Genomic DNA, 14,571 nt, shown 5'->3' with positions numbered 1-14,571 from the left:
GAGGTAGTGCTCGGTGCGGTGCTCCATCATGGTGTTGTAGTCGTAGTCGAGGTAGTGCTCAACCATGTCGTCGTGGTCGTGGTCGTGGTCGAGGTAGTGCTCAACCATTTCGTCGTGGTCGTAGTCGTGGTCGAGGTAGTGCTCAACCATGTCGTCGTGGTCATAGTCGTGGTCGAGGTAGTGCTCGGTGAGGTGCTTGATGCGTGTAGTTGACACGTCCGTTGGGAACCCCAAGAGGAAGGTGTGATGCGCACATCGGCAAGTTTCCCTCAGTAAGAAACCAAGGTTTAATCGAACCAGTAGGAGTCAAGAAGCACGTTGAAGGTTGATGGCGGCGGGATGTAGTGCGGCGCAACACCAGAGATTCCGGCGCCAACGTGGAACCTGCACAACACAACCAAAGTACTTTGCCCCAACGAAACAGTGAGGTTGTCAATCTCACCGGCTTGCTGTAATAAAGGATTAACCGTATTGTGTGGAAGATGATTGTTTGCAGAAAACAAGAGAAACGATTGCAGAGATTGTATTTCAGTATAGAGAATTGGACCGGGGTCCACAGTTCACTAGAGGTGTCTCTCCCATAAGATAAACAGCATGTTGGGTGAACAAATTACAGTTGGGCAATTGACAAATAAAGAGGGCATGACCATGCACATACATATTATGATGAGTATAGTGAGATTTAATTGGGCATTACGACAAAGTACATAGACCGCTATCCAGCATGCATCTATGCCTAAAAAGTCCACCTTCAGGTTATCATCCGAACCCCCTCCAGTATTAAGTTGCTAACAACAGACAATTGCATTAAGTATTGCGCGTAATGTAATCAGTGACTACATCCTCGAACATAGCACCAATGTTTTATCCCTAGTGGCAACAGCACATCCATAATCTTAGAGGTTCTTGTCACTCCTCTAGATTCACGGAGACATGAACCCACTATCGAGCATAAATACTCCCTCCTGGAGTTACTAGCATCAACTTGGCCAGAGCATCTACTAATAACGGAGAGCATGCAAGATCATAAACAACACATAGACATAACTTTGATAATCAACATAACAAGTATTCTCTATTCATCGGATCCCAACAAACGCAACATATAGAATTACAGATAGATGATCTTGATCATGTTCGGCAGCTCACAAGACCCGACAATTAAGCACAATGGGGAGAAGACAACCATCTAGCTACTGCTATGGACCCATAGTCCAGGGGTAGACTACTCACACATCACTCCGGAGGCGACCATGGCGGCGTAGAGTCCTCCGGGAGATGATTCCCCTCTCCGGCAGGGTGCCGGAGGCGATCTCCTGAATCCCCCGAGATGGGATTGGCGGCGGCGGCGTCTCTGGAAGGTTTTCCGTATCGTGGCTCTCGGTACTGGGGGTTTCGCGACGGAGGCTTTAAGTAGGCGGAAGGGCAGGTCAGGGGGCCACACGAGGGGCCCACACTATAGGTCGGCGCGGCCAAGGGCCAGGCCGCGCCGCCCTATAGTCTGGCCACCTCGTGGCCCCACTTCGTCTCCTCTTCGGTCTTCTGGAAGCTTCGTGGCAAAATAGGACCCTGGGCGTTGATTTCGTCCAATTCCGAGAATATTTCGTTACTAGGATTTCTGAAACCAAAAACAGCAGAAAGCAGCAACTGGCACTTCGGCATCTTGTTAATAGGTTAGTTCCAGAAAATGCATGAATATGACATAAAGTGTGCATAAAACATGTAGATATCATCAATAATGTGGCATGGAACATAAGAAATTATCGATACGTCGGAGACGTATCAGTGCTCCATCATGGTGTCGTAATCGTGCTCGGAGTGGTGGTCCACCATGTTTTCCATGCTTGGCGAGTCATGGTCGGTGTAGAGATGCTCGATGTCGTGGACGTCGCCAATGCTTGCGGAGCCATAGTCGGTGTCGGGCTCCCCATGGTCCTCCATATCCGCGGTGCTTGCGGAGCTATCACCCTCATCGGACTCCATATCATCCTCCGTAGGTTCATCCTCACTATCCATGTTAGTCTATAGGATTGGTGTATATATGGTTGAAGGAAAACTACCAAAAGGGTCAAAACTTGCAAACCAAAATCGAAAAGGTGTTTCAAGGCGGAGGGCAGCCGATATGTATGCACACACACAAAAACAAAAACTCTATATGGTGTTAGGTATGGATGTGGAAAGCCAAATGGAAGAACCAAACGAAAAGTCTATTGTCAAAAGTGGGTAAGATCCAAAAGTCACAAGTCAAAAGGCGGTGATCACAAAAAGGCATACACAAGGAGGAACACACGCGTGGGACAAAATGGGGTTAGCGCGACTTGGAAAATGAGCAAGAACAAAATGGTCCTAACGAAGACTACTAGCTCGGTGTCACGCTAACGCAAGAGAGACCGTGGCTTGGTTGCAAAATTGAGAAGCAACAAGATTTGCACAAGACGCCTCTCTTCTCTTTTCTCTCTTTTGCTTATAAGCTTTGGACTCACACACTTTTTCTTTTTCTTTTTGTATTTTTTTCTTTCTTTTTCTCACTATGTAAGGATACTACTATCTATGTAAGTATGTCACACTTCTTTTGCTTATCTTTTCACACGAGCTTGCTTCGAAGCTTTGCTCAACACACGCACACCCTCACGGTCGGGACGCTTGCGCAATGCTTCGCAACACTAGAAAGCCACTCTCGATAGGAAAGGTACGCAAAAGAGGCTAGGGTTGCAAGTTAGGAGCAAGTTATACCACTTGATGATTGTGGCCGGCGATCTTGAACTTGCTATGGTGGAGGTGTCAAATGAACCGCTTGGATCCTCGGGGTGCCGTCGTCGTTGTTGATGTTGCGGAAGCTTTGTGGTAGCTGAAATGGCACTCAAACCGAAGTCCAAACACAAGGGGGTTAGTACCAAAACGAAATATGAAGGTTGCTGTCAAAATTTCGGCCAGGCGGAACTTCCGGTCCTGAGGGGCGGAACTTCCGGTCCCCGGGCGGAACTTCCGGTCCTGCCGGGCGGAACTTCCGGTCGCAATCAGATCTGCGGGCTGTTCGTCGATTTGGGCGGAAATCCGGGCCAAAATCCTTCGAATTCGAGGAAAATTTGGCACTAAAAGCTGTGGGAAGGTGGGGGAATTGCAGATCAACACCAAAGACAAGTTTCTATTGGAGCAAAACCACAAATAACTCAACAAATCGAGAGATCGATCCAAGGCCAATTTGGGGCTATTTTTTGGGAAAAAAATTTTGGAATTTTTTTTGGGCGAAATTGGTGGAATTGGGTGATGTGGGGGTCAAATCCGTGGCAACCAGAGACCTTCTGATACCATATGATAAGGGCTAAGCCCAAGGATGTGCCCGATCTTCACGGATTTGGGTGGAATTCGTGGGGGAGGTGGATGAACGCGATGAACACGAAGAACACGTAGGGGAATCGTGGGGATACAACACACACATGCACACAAATCGGTTTTCCCTCGTTGGCCTGAACCACCAACTCGATAGAGGTTGCGAGAAAAGACCTTCCGGTAGAAGTCCCGCAAAGAGATCGACAAATCGAAGCTCGCAAGATCTAGAAGGGTGAAAGGACCGGAAGGTTGATAGAAGTGCAAGCAAAAGACCAAATAGGTAGAAGTGCAAGTAAAAGATCAAACAAACGGTAGAAGTCACCAAAGAGATCTTCACGAGTCGATAAGGAGCCCAGGTGGGTACAAGATCAAAGATCTAGGTAGGGTTCCCACAAGGGTGAGCTAAGCTCAGGTTTAATTTCACATCAAGTCTGATCTCAGATCTGAGCCAACTAGGTTATTTATAGTAGGTGGGGCGAAGGGATAAGTTACAAGCTGAATCTGCCAGTTTTGGTGCTGAAACGCGTATGGGTGGAAGTTCCGGTCGGGCGGAAGTTCCGGTCGTCCTGGGTGGAATTTCCGGCTGGATTCCTTTTAGACAGCATCTTCGAAGCATCTGGGTGGAAGTTCCGGTCCTGGAGGCCGGAAGTTCGGGTCGCGCCGGAAGTTTCGGTCAAGTTCCGGCATTGTTCCGGAATTCGGCCATTTCCTCGCAGTAACATCCAGTATGGTTTTGACGGACTTTCGGAACTTGGGCGGAACTTGGGCGGAAGTTCCGGCGGGCGGAAGTTCCGGTCCTCCAAGGCGGAAGTTCCGGCCATCCTGGGCTGAAGTTCCGACCATCAGGGGCGGAAGTTCCGGCCGCAGGTCTTCAGCATGAGCATCTTCAGTCTTGGATGGAATCTGGGCGGAAGTTCCGGCTGTGTCGGGCGGAAGTTCCGGCCTGGAGCGTCCAGCTCCTCTTTCTCCTTCTCTTCCATGTTTCCGTGACATCGGCCTTGCGTCCTCGGGTCTCCATGGCATCCTCTCTTCCCTCCGTACTTGTCGTCGAGTTCCTATTATCAAGGTATGACGGAGTATGAAGTAGTATATCGTCCCAAGTAGGCGATTCGAGGCACGCGTAAAGGAGAAGATTCACCTTAGCGTGCCGTCTTGGCGATGAAGCACATGATGCGGTGAAGACCGAAGGTCGGGCTGCATCACGTAGTCCGCGAGCCAGTCTTCCGGCTTAGTGGTGCCATCGTATATTTTTTTATCGCGGGGCAACGTGAAGTTGCGAACCGGTGGTTCCTCTTTCATGATCCGCGGGCCAAAACACTTGGGACCCGGTGGACCTTCTGCCTCAACCATTTCAGACAAGTACATCATATCCAGCCTGTGCCTCGCATCCCGGTCTGGTAGGCATCTTTCTCCTAACTTTTCCCCCAAAGGGTTCCGGTAGGCTCCGATTCTTTCGGTTCCTGAATCAGCTTCATCGTATCTTTCCGGTACCGTGGCCCTTGCCTGCCGGTACCTCGGCGGAGGCATTTCCTCCTCTGCATAAGCTGCTCTTGGTGCACGATAATTTTGCCCGGTTTCTCCTCTACCGGCATACTCATCTCTAGCATAGCCATATCAGGCGTAACCACGATATGCCCCTTGGCTCTTTCTACCGGCCTCATGTCGCCCGGCTTGATGTTTTCCGGCAAGAACCGGATCATACACAGTCATCTGTTGTGCATTTACCTCTTTTCCTTTTCTCTTGTCCGGATGGGGGGACGATGCCTGCCCATGGGACTTGCTTCCGGCATTCTTTGTTGAATGCACAGATTTTGAAGCCGCAGCCTTGTTTAACTTAGCCAGCTGCTCAGCGTTTTGCTGCTCGATCGTATCAAGCAACTCTCTGACACGCTCTTGCTGTTTTGCTAAAGCATCTCCGGAAATCGATTCACACAGCTCTACTGTAGCCTTAGCAGCTTTTATGGTTTTATCCGGACTGGTATACTTAGGTTTCTCTACCATGCTCAACGATGCAGAAGTACTTTTTCCGGCAAGAATCTCCTTACGCAGATCCTGATCTAAGTTGCGAGCTCTAAGCCGGTTTTCGGGTATCCTTGCAGCCTGAGCGCTAACAGAAGCAAAGCCATGAGCAGCGTTATACTCACGTAGGGTTAGGTTCAGCTCGCGCTGCGCCCGGACGATGTCGGCGCCGTTCGCGAGCAGCTTCTGCCATTGTGCCTCCAGCTCCGCCTGAGCCGCTACCGGGTCGATGTTCTGCGCGATGGGTGTGGCCAGCACGCTCATGGCCGCTTGGATAGGAGTCTCCGGTGGCGCTGCGGATGCACCTGCAGCTTCCTGGTTGCGCTCGGTTGGCGGCTTGGCCGTGCGCGTGGACTTCGTCTGCCCCGCGCCTTCCGCCGCAGCTCCCTTGCCGGCGTCGCCCGCGCCAACCACCAGCACCTCGACGCTGCCGGCGGCGCGGTCGCTGCGAAGCGCGAATCTTGGCGGATCCGGAGCCACCAGCACTGGCGAGAGGCACTGGCGCTCGGGGACGGTGCCGTAGTAGACGAGGATGCTCCCGAACTCGATGACGCGGCCGTTCTTGGGGAACTTACCTCCGTTGGAGAAGCAGCCCGTGTTGTCGTTGATGAAGCGCATGTCGCGGATGCGGTTGACGAGTGCGGTGACGACACGCTCGCCGCCGACAGTGAGGAGGCCCGCCCGAATATGAACTCCAGCAAGCGCAGCTGCTGGCTCCACGGTGGGCGCCAACTGTCGTCGTGGTGAACAGACAAATGCCATGGGATGGCTTATCTTGGGGCCGAATGTGCGCTAGAGGATTCGGGGGAGGGTTTTGGTATAGATGGAGAGGTTTCCGGATGGATTCCTCAAGAACTTGGCTTTAGCCAGAGGTTGAAGAAGATGAACTCAAGCACAATATCACCTCTAGATCTCTCTATTTCTTGATCATAAGTGCTCACAGGTTTCTGTGTACAAGATAGCTATTTTTCGTTACGTGCCCGCGAAGGGCTATGCCCCCTCTCCTTATATAGGGGAGAGGGTGGCTTACAGGGTAAGAAACCCTAAGAAACCCTAATGGGATCTTTGACTAGACAAACTACTTTACAAAGCTACTTTAGCTACCGGTGATGCCGGTATGCCTTTAATCAGGAGCTATGACATACTTGGGCACCTTTTGCGTCATCCTTCGCCTTTGGCGTCATGGCTTCGATTAAAGCTGAAGTGCTTCGCTCATCTTTGTCTTCTAGCTCTGGAGAGCATCTTTGACCAGTCTTGCCGACGTTCTACAGTGTAGCCTGTTCCGGTAGTCCGGTACGTTCTTAGCCAGTTCCGGTATCCCCCTCCTGGGATACCGGTATGATTCTCTGAATCAACCTTCGTTATCCGGAACAACCTTTAAACCGGTACTTTAATGGCTCGAACCATCCGGTTTGGCATGCCTTTGGCATACCGGGGGTCATCCCCCCAACAAATTAACAACCGGAAAACTAATCACACATCAAGAAAATATATGAAGAGTTCAATTTCCTAATTTAAAAGACTCTCTGCTACATATGAGCAAAAAAAGAAAAAGCAATACAGGGGAAACATTCTGAACAAAAAATTTACAACAACACAGTACTTGCAAAAATTAAAATTTATAACCACTGTTGTTCTCGTGTTAAGGTACCATAGTTGTTGAAACCTGTCAATCTAGTTCCTGAAAAATTATTTTCAACTTGTTTGGATGGTAGGTACACACACAGCCTACATATTATTCTGGCTGAATCTCTATTGCACACTAAGAAGGAACATCAAACCATGAAGGAAACTAAAATCGGAAGAATGCCACTGTAGTAGGTAATAGCACCAGCGCTGTAGAATGGTCTTCAGTTAGTTTGGAGTATAATAAAGTTCCGAACTAACTTGAGTTGAGCACAAACGATCATGCGACAACAATGTATGGGCGTTGGAAAAAAATGTGAGCAGTAGCATAAACATGCACAAATAAAACTTCAGTTTCAGTTTTTACAACTTCAGTAACAAAGCAAATGGCAGAAACTTATTAAAAGGGGGAAAATAAGGCTAATGCACACAATGGACCAGAGAAGTCATTTCACTATAGAACTAAGTTGGCTTAGGATGAGAAAATCAAGAAACCGCTAGAGGATTGACTCCAGCTGCCTTGTATAACCGAGCAGTCTACAGCAGTATTCTTTCCAAAGAAAAGTAAGGTAGAGACAAAAGATCAGATATTGACAAACGAAACTTGCTTGAAAAGATCAAACCAGAACAAACTAATGAAGGAACCATAATCTTTTTTTCTTGGCAATATGCATCCATGTCTAAAAACAAAGCATAAGCTTCCAGCCCCTTATATATCCATGGCAAAAGTTTCCGGAGGTAAACCTGTTTGCCTTAATATCTCATCTGAATCTCCTGGAACCGTGGCTGCAAATTCTGCATGGCTAGGGTCGATTCGACCTTACAACAGATAAGAAGCACATTTGTCAGTTCACAGACATGTGTTAGAGAATGTGCATCGGGTTGATGCAAATCAGCCTAGAACGTTCGCCTGCTGTTTTGTTTACGGTATACCTTGAGTACGACTTCCACGGCGTCGGAGATGAACCCCAGCCACCCACCACTCTTCTGCACCGCCTGCTTGACATCCCCTCCCACTCCCTGGCCCCGGCGATGACGGCATCAGTGTCTTGAAAATCGCAATGCCGGCGAAAGGAGGGTGGCCCCACCGGCGACCACCACCACAATGCACGCGCGTGGGATTGCCTACATCCAAAATAACAGTCCACAATAAGGAAACACCGAACCAAGGCTTACAGCAAGGAATTGGAGTAGCAGCAGCTAAGTCAGCCTCGCGCGGGCGCGAGAGTGAGAGAGCAGACCACGGCTAGCCCAGGGCGGGGCTAGGTTTCCCGGGCGCGCGTGTAGGGGCGCGGCCGAGCACCGAGATGGCATGGAAACGAAAGAGGAGGAGGCGCGGAGCAGGACGTGACCTAGCGCCATCCTCCGCGTCCGCTTGCCGTGGGGTCCGGACACGCCGGCAGCCACTGCAGCTCCCGCACGCCGTGACGAAGTAACCGCGCCAGCCACCGCGGAGCCGAGGAGGCGATGGCGGCCGCGGAGCCGAGGACGTGCCGGCTATCGCGTAGCCGAGCAGGCAGCCGCAGAGCCGACGACGCGGCGGACGGAGCAGAGCCGAGGAGGCGGCGGCACATCGAACCCTCGACCAACTGCTGGCCTCCTCCGTCTGCAAATCGCCGTGGCTGCCGGCCTCCCCGAGCTCCGCTGAGCCGCTCGGAAGCACGGCCACCTCGTCCGCATCCTCCCCACCAAGAATAGCAAGCCGGGAGGCAGCCCACCAGGGAAGAAGCAGACAGGGACGTGCCTCACTGGAGGGCCGTCGTGTAGAACGCGGAGGAGGAAGGATAGGACAGGGCGGAGGCAGCAGGTCTGGGCTGGAGACGATGGGGCGGTGGAGGAGAAAAAGAAGAAAGAGAGAGCGTGGGAAGAAATCGAGGGACTGCTTTGACGAAGGCACCGCTTTTGCACACATCCAGATCCCACCAAGCAATAGTACAAGAAATGAGGATGTCCATCCATAAGTAAACACCACAGGAAAAACCATGTCTAGTTAAAATAGCCACAAACTGCAAGGCATCCCCGGAAGTACACACGAAACAGCAATTGAGCACAGTTAGATACGTGTCAGCACGGCAAATAGGCAATAAAATAATCCAAAAATCTGAGAAAAATCGAAATCGTACAGGTTTAGTATAGTAGTTATAGTTATTTTAGTGAACATGGTGAGACTATCTGAATTTCCAACCACAGTTGGTGCCGGTTCCTATGGGAGAAGGTGCGACATTGTATGATTTTTTCGGTAGATATGTTTGTTATATTGTGATCCAAATTTCAAGAAGAGGCTAACTTCTGACGAGCGGAGCGAGGCCCGTCGCCGGTAGGCTTGGGCCGAGCGAAGCAAGTCAGAAGTTAGCCTCTTCTATATATTTTCCCTATAAGCCGCCGCTAGGGTTTTGTCGCATCATTTTACACCCATGGCGTTTGTAAACACCACCGAAATAGTAAAATTTTGCTGGCTGGCGCCCGTGGTTTTTCCCTTGTGTGTTGCAAGGGTTTTCCACGTTAAAATCTCGTGTCCCCTGCAGTATTTTATTTTTCGTTCTTTGTTTATTGTGCATCTCGATTTTAACAATGTTACTCCATTGCTACGGGTTAATTTAGAATGTTTAGAATGCCATGCTACTATTTTGAATCTTCAGATTCAGCAAACCTATTTTGGAAACAAAAGCCTATTTCATCTCTCTCTTACGTAGTTTTTTCTGGAACCACACACATATATTTCAGAATTTAAATTAAACAACTCCTTGCAATATTATGTGCATCTATATTTGACACAGCCGGACAATCTTTAGGCAATCACCATATCAGTTACCTGAAAATTAAGTGCAAGGTTGAGAGCTTCACGGGAGGCGAATACCTCATGTTGGTCAGTAATACCCTCCTGCACTACTATAACTGATGCCCACAAGGAAACTCCCTCCATATTTCCGAATGAGTTATATCTGCACAACTCCTACATTCCCCTTAGGCCTCGTTCGGTTCCTGCGGGATCAATCCGCGCAGGGAAGTAACCACCCGGGGGTTTGGATGAACCCCGTCGCTCACCCCAATTCCCACTATTCCCTTGCTCTACAATCCGTGACATTACGTGCCGTTCGGTTAAACCCCAACGCATTTGTTCTGAGGGAAAAACAACGCATTCTTTTATCACAACACTGCAAAGACTATCACTTTTATATACTCCATTGGTCCTGGAAACGAAGTTGTAGCCTACAAATCTGTGTTTGCAAAAAAAAAAAAAAAAAAAAAAAAAAAAAAAAAAAACCATTGAAAACGCCTCAAATTAGGCCTTCAAATTTGAATTTCAAACAACAATCTTGTCTTCATCTCCATCATCCTCAACTTTCGCTGTCAATGAATCACTGAATCAGCTCGCCGTCGATCGAGGAATCGGCAAACAAGACGGTCAGCAAACATAGATCGATCGATTCGCCCCCGCAATCGATCCCTATCAGAGCCCGCGGCGCCCGCCGCTGGCCTGCTCGTGGCACCACGCTCGCCTGAGCTCACTGTCGCCCTCGACCTCCTCCCTGCGGCGGTGCGCAGCTGGTCCTCCTCTGCTCCGCAACCTGAACAAACACAAAACTAGCTGGGACGATTTAAAGATTTCATTTGGTCGCAACCGAACCTAAACCTGAACCGGACTTGACCACAACAACACGTTGCATAAAATTTTGTAAACCAAAACCACAACAATCAAGTGCAGCCTGACCATCAGCTATCAATTGCAAACCAAAAACACGTTGCGCCGGCGAGGCCCAGCCGGAGCCGTCCAGCCTCCCGCCTGGTCGCCCTTGACGCGTTGCAGGAAGATAGAGCCAGAGATTAATTCATCGATGGGGACAACTGGGGGGGGCGGCCGGCGAGGAAGTGCAGGGGCGGCCGGCGAGCAAGTGCAGGATTGGATCTACAAGAGGGAGAAGTGAGAATGGGGAACTGTGAGGAAGACGGGTGGGTGGCGTTGGAAGGAAGAGGATAAGTGGACTGCGGGTATAGAAGAAAAGAAACGTGAGGCTGTTTGTGTAAAATGGCTCGTCCGACTCTTTTTTCGGATCGGAGGGAGTACGAAAGATTCAATTTCTATTAAAAGAATTCAGTGTGAATACTACTATAATAACAAAGTCTCAAATGACTGAATTGCTCTTCAGTCCATGGTTTATGTTGTGAGTATCACATGTTGATAGCCTCATAGGTAGTTGTCGATTGAAGAAACATGGAGAGAACTTCATACTAGTAATGCTATTCAAGAGACATCTTACTAATGCTATTCAAGAGACATCTTACTGAACACAGACACATTGGACATACACCTAGCTAGACACAAATATCACAGACAGTAACAAAGATACAATTCGTTAGAAAAAAAAAAGCAAAGCATATCAAGATATTTTCTGTGGTAAAGATAAGCAGTCAATAGAAAGCAATATTAAATGATACTCAACTTAATTCATGGAGTCATGTTAAAGGATACTCAACAACAACTTTTATTTACACGAAAATGGACATACAGGTGAAATTGCAGTGAATTATGCATCAATGATAGCAAGATGGACATCTTTTATTCACAAGATTGTGGTTAAACACATATCTTCTTCATTTCGCTGTGGTCACAGCAACCAGATCAACAGGTTGCTCCTTGTCTCCGTGCCAATTCTTCATGCTTTTCTTTATCCTAATTTTCTAACCTTCAGTGTTTGTGATATTGTTATCTTTGTTGTTTCAGGTTTCTGGTGCTTGATCATATGGAGAACATAAGCCTCAAGGAATGCCTACATGGTAATGCTCCAATTATCTAGAAATATATCATTCAGAGATATCTATTCTCTTCTTCTTCTTCAGCTAAACTGCCACACAGACCCTCTCAGAACGCCACTCAACTGGAGGACCAGGTTGCAGGTTGCCATAGATGTCGTTGCAGCCCTGGTAATCTAACAACCACTGCTCAACACTTCAAAAAAAAAAAAAAGACAAAAAGAAAACATAATTTTTTTTTGCACGATCGAAGAGCTGGCTAGTGAACGGTGTATAAATCTTGCAGCAACGCACGAACAAGAAGAGGGAGGAAGCACGGTGCCTGACCGATCCATGCCGATCAGGTCACATAGGCGAAAGGGAGGACAAGGACGAGAGGATTGTACCAACTAACAGCCGGAGTCGGAGGCGGGGAAGGCGGAGATGCAGGAGATCTGGACCTTCCTCGGAGAGGTCTTCGGCCGGGCTCCTCTCCTCCAGCCGGCCACCGTCGGCTTCAGCGTCGAGGAAGGGCGGCATCAGCTTCGAGGCGCTCCTCTCCTCCAGCCGGCCACCGCCGAGTCTCCGCCGCCGTCCCCTCCGTTCGAATCGCCGCCGGCGCCGCCGCTGTCGCGAGAGGAGAAAGATGGGTTCGGTCGCGGTCGTTCACCTCGCTCGGGATGCAATCCACGGGTCCTGAGCAGTGTTTCTCAAAACCGGTCGAACCGAGGGGTTTCTGGCAAAACCGGGCGGGTTAGAAACCAGCGTGGTTTAACCGAACGCATTTTCGACGCAGACCGGTATTTAACCCCCGGGGGCCCAACACCGTTGTATCCACACAGATTCCGGCCCAATACCGGGCGGGTTGGGGCTAACCGAACGAGGCCTGACGGAGCAGCACCTGCACCTGGAACGTGGAACCAGTCCCCGGAGGCCATGATCTACGACAATTCGCTGGAGGAGCATGCCAAGGAGGAGTACGGTGAGGTAAAGAAGCTGCCCCTTGACACCAGGTGGGCAGTGGCCCATATACTCCTCGATCCATCCAGGTACTTTCTCTCTCTTGATACATGATCCTTGCAAAATAACCCTTCAGTTCATTGCTTCTCTGTTGTATGGGCCAGTAAGGCTGCACATGAAAAATATCAACTTTCTCTGCCTGTAAGTATCCACCACTGACCGAGCTTGGAGAGACCTTTAACCAAATATTATTTGCCTATATAAACATCGAAAGACAGCCAGGTCTATAAGACTTCCGTTGTAATTTTTAGTCACCCCAACTATGAATTTACTTTTGAATTGGACAACATTTAAGTTTGGTGACAGGGTTGCCTAAGAGACACTGAAAATCACTTCTCATGGAGGCTTTGCATTACAGATAACTCATGGACAAAGAAGGCGGTCTAAACCAATGTCTTTCTATACTAAAATATTATTGAACATACGGCTCAAAGGATTAGGTCTGATATAGCTAACAAAAGAAGCAATTTGTTTGCAATACATTTAATATGAAAAATAATATTTGAATTTATATACCTAAAACTCATACGTTAAATAAAATATATTTTGAAAATAGAAAATTGATTTCCATATGAATTGTACGTAGTAAAAGATTACCAGTGTTTGTGTAACATGGTTTCTCAACATGCATTTCTTTCGTAGATGTCTAAACATGCATAGGCCTATTGCTTGAGAGGAAAAAAAGGGCTGACAGGAGAAGAACAAAGACAGGTACATGGTTTGAGGCATCTATACATGAGTCATTGCTCACATACAACGTCATGATGGCAATAAGCGGTAGCTGAGATTAGTGATTAATTTGGATGAATCAAAACATATAAGGTACGTGTGGCATGCATCACGATGGGCGTAATAAATCAGCAACTTGACGCCAGTGTGCAATATGTGCAGCAAGCATATAAACAAAAGTGAGGAAAATCAATGTTTCATATGCAACATTAAGTGTTTGAAAAAAATATAATCACCAATAATAATTTGTTTAACTAAAAAATATACATGCTAACAACGGATTAACAAGCTATGTGAAAAGTGAGCCAAAGACAAAGTTATAGCAATTTGAATGAATATATCAGGATAACTTTACTGCCTTAGCGTCCAAGTGATCAATACTAGCTGCCATATAGTAAACAATGACACGGCCATGTCAAAACAATAATAATAGCAATGCTGCTGCAGTGCGGTCATTGATAAAATGAGTGAATATTCTTTACGTAAAAGCCACAGGTCAGTTCTTGGATTTAGTTGTTGTTGGAATTTTTCTTATAAATATTACTTTACAAGACACCAATAGATAGGAAGAAGTAGAAGAGAGGAAACTTATGTACCGAACTTAGTAAAATCCATAGTCAAAGTCACTATTGTACCCACTGATGGGGGAATACCTCGGCAATGCCTACGTATTGTAGACTAGGGTTTCGGGAGAGAGCGACGATGGAGATTCCGGGAGCGAGATTAGGCACATGACGTACCTAGCTTCGGGTCCCCTCGGTGGAGGATCCCTACGTGCTGCTAGCAATCCAGTATATGATCATAGATGTGTTTACAGGGTGCCGCCGTAAGCGGAGCTATGCTGTCTATCTGTTGTCCCCCCTATTTCGGGTGCCCTGGCTAGCTTTATATATGCAACCAGCTTAGGGTTTTACAAGAGTCCTAGTCGACTACTTCTTCGGGTTGCCTTGTTGGGCCTTCTCCATATTGGGTCTTCTCCATATTGGGCCGAGCCAGGTATACTAATAATGGGTACCCGAAGGGTATACCCATGTCAGTAGCCCCCGAGTGTCTAGGGAAGTCGAAGAATTGCGTAGAGACTCCAAGCATAACCATCTCCGAAGTCGAAGAAAATAT

General features: G+C 48.2%; 2 long non-coding RNA genes across 2 annotated transcripts; both read right to left on the bottom strand.

The window, feature by feature from the left end:
- Positions 1 to 7,611: 7,611 nt before the first annotated feature.
- Positions 7,612 to 8,013, bottom strand: LOC139830741 (uncharacterized). The gene is made up of 2 exons (XR_011744145.1): positions 7,909 to 8,013; positions 7,612 to 7,794 (listed from the first exon to the last, which is right to left on the bottom strand). It is a non-coding gene; the product is annotated as an uncharacterized lncRNA (long non-coding RNA).
- Positions 8,014 to 10,141: 2,128 nt separating this feature from the next.
- LOC127298661 (uncharacterized) lies at positions 10,142 to 12,493 on the bottom strand. The gene is made up of 2 exons (XR_007850033.2): positions 10,688 to 12,493; positions 10,142 to 10,544 (listed from the first exon to the last, which is right to left on the bottom strand). It is a non-coding gene; the product is annotated as an uncharacterized lncRNA (long non-coding RNA).
- Positions 12,494 to 14,571: the final 2,078 nt, after the last annotated feature.

Source organism: Lolium perenne, chromosome 1 (assembly GCF_019359855.2).
Source record: "Lolium perenne isolate Kyuss_39 chromosome 1, Kyuss_2.0, whole genome shotgun sequence".
Lineage (NCBI taxonomy): Eukaryota > Viridiplantae > Streptophyta > Magnoliopsida > Poales > Poaceae > Lolium > Lolium perenne.
Note: the sequence above shows the minus strand (reverse complement) of the source record. Positions and strands in the feature narration are given on the sequence as shown.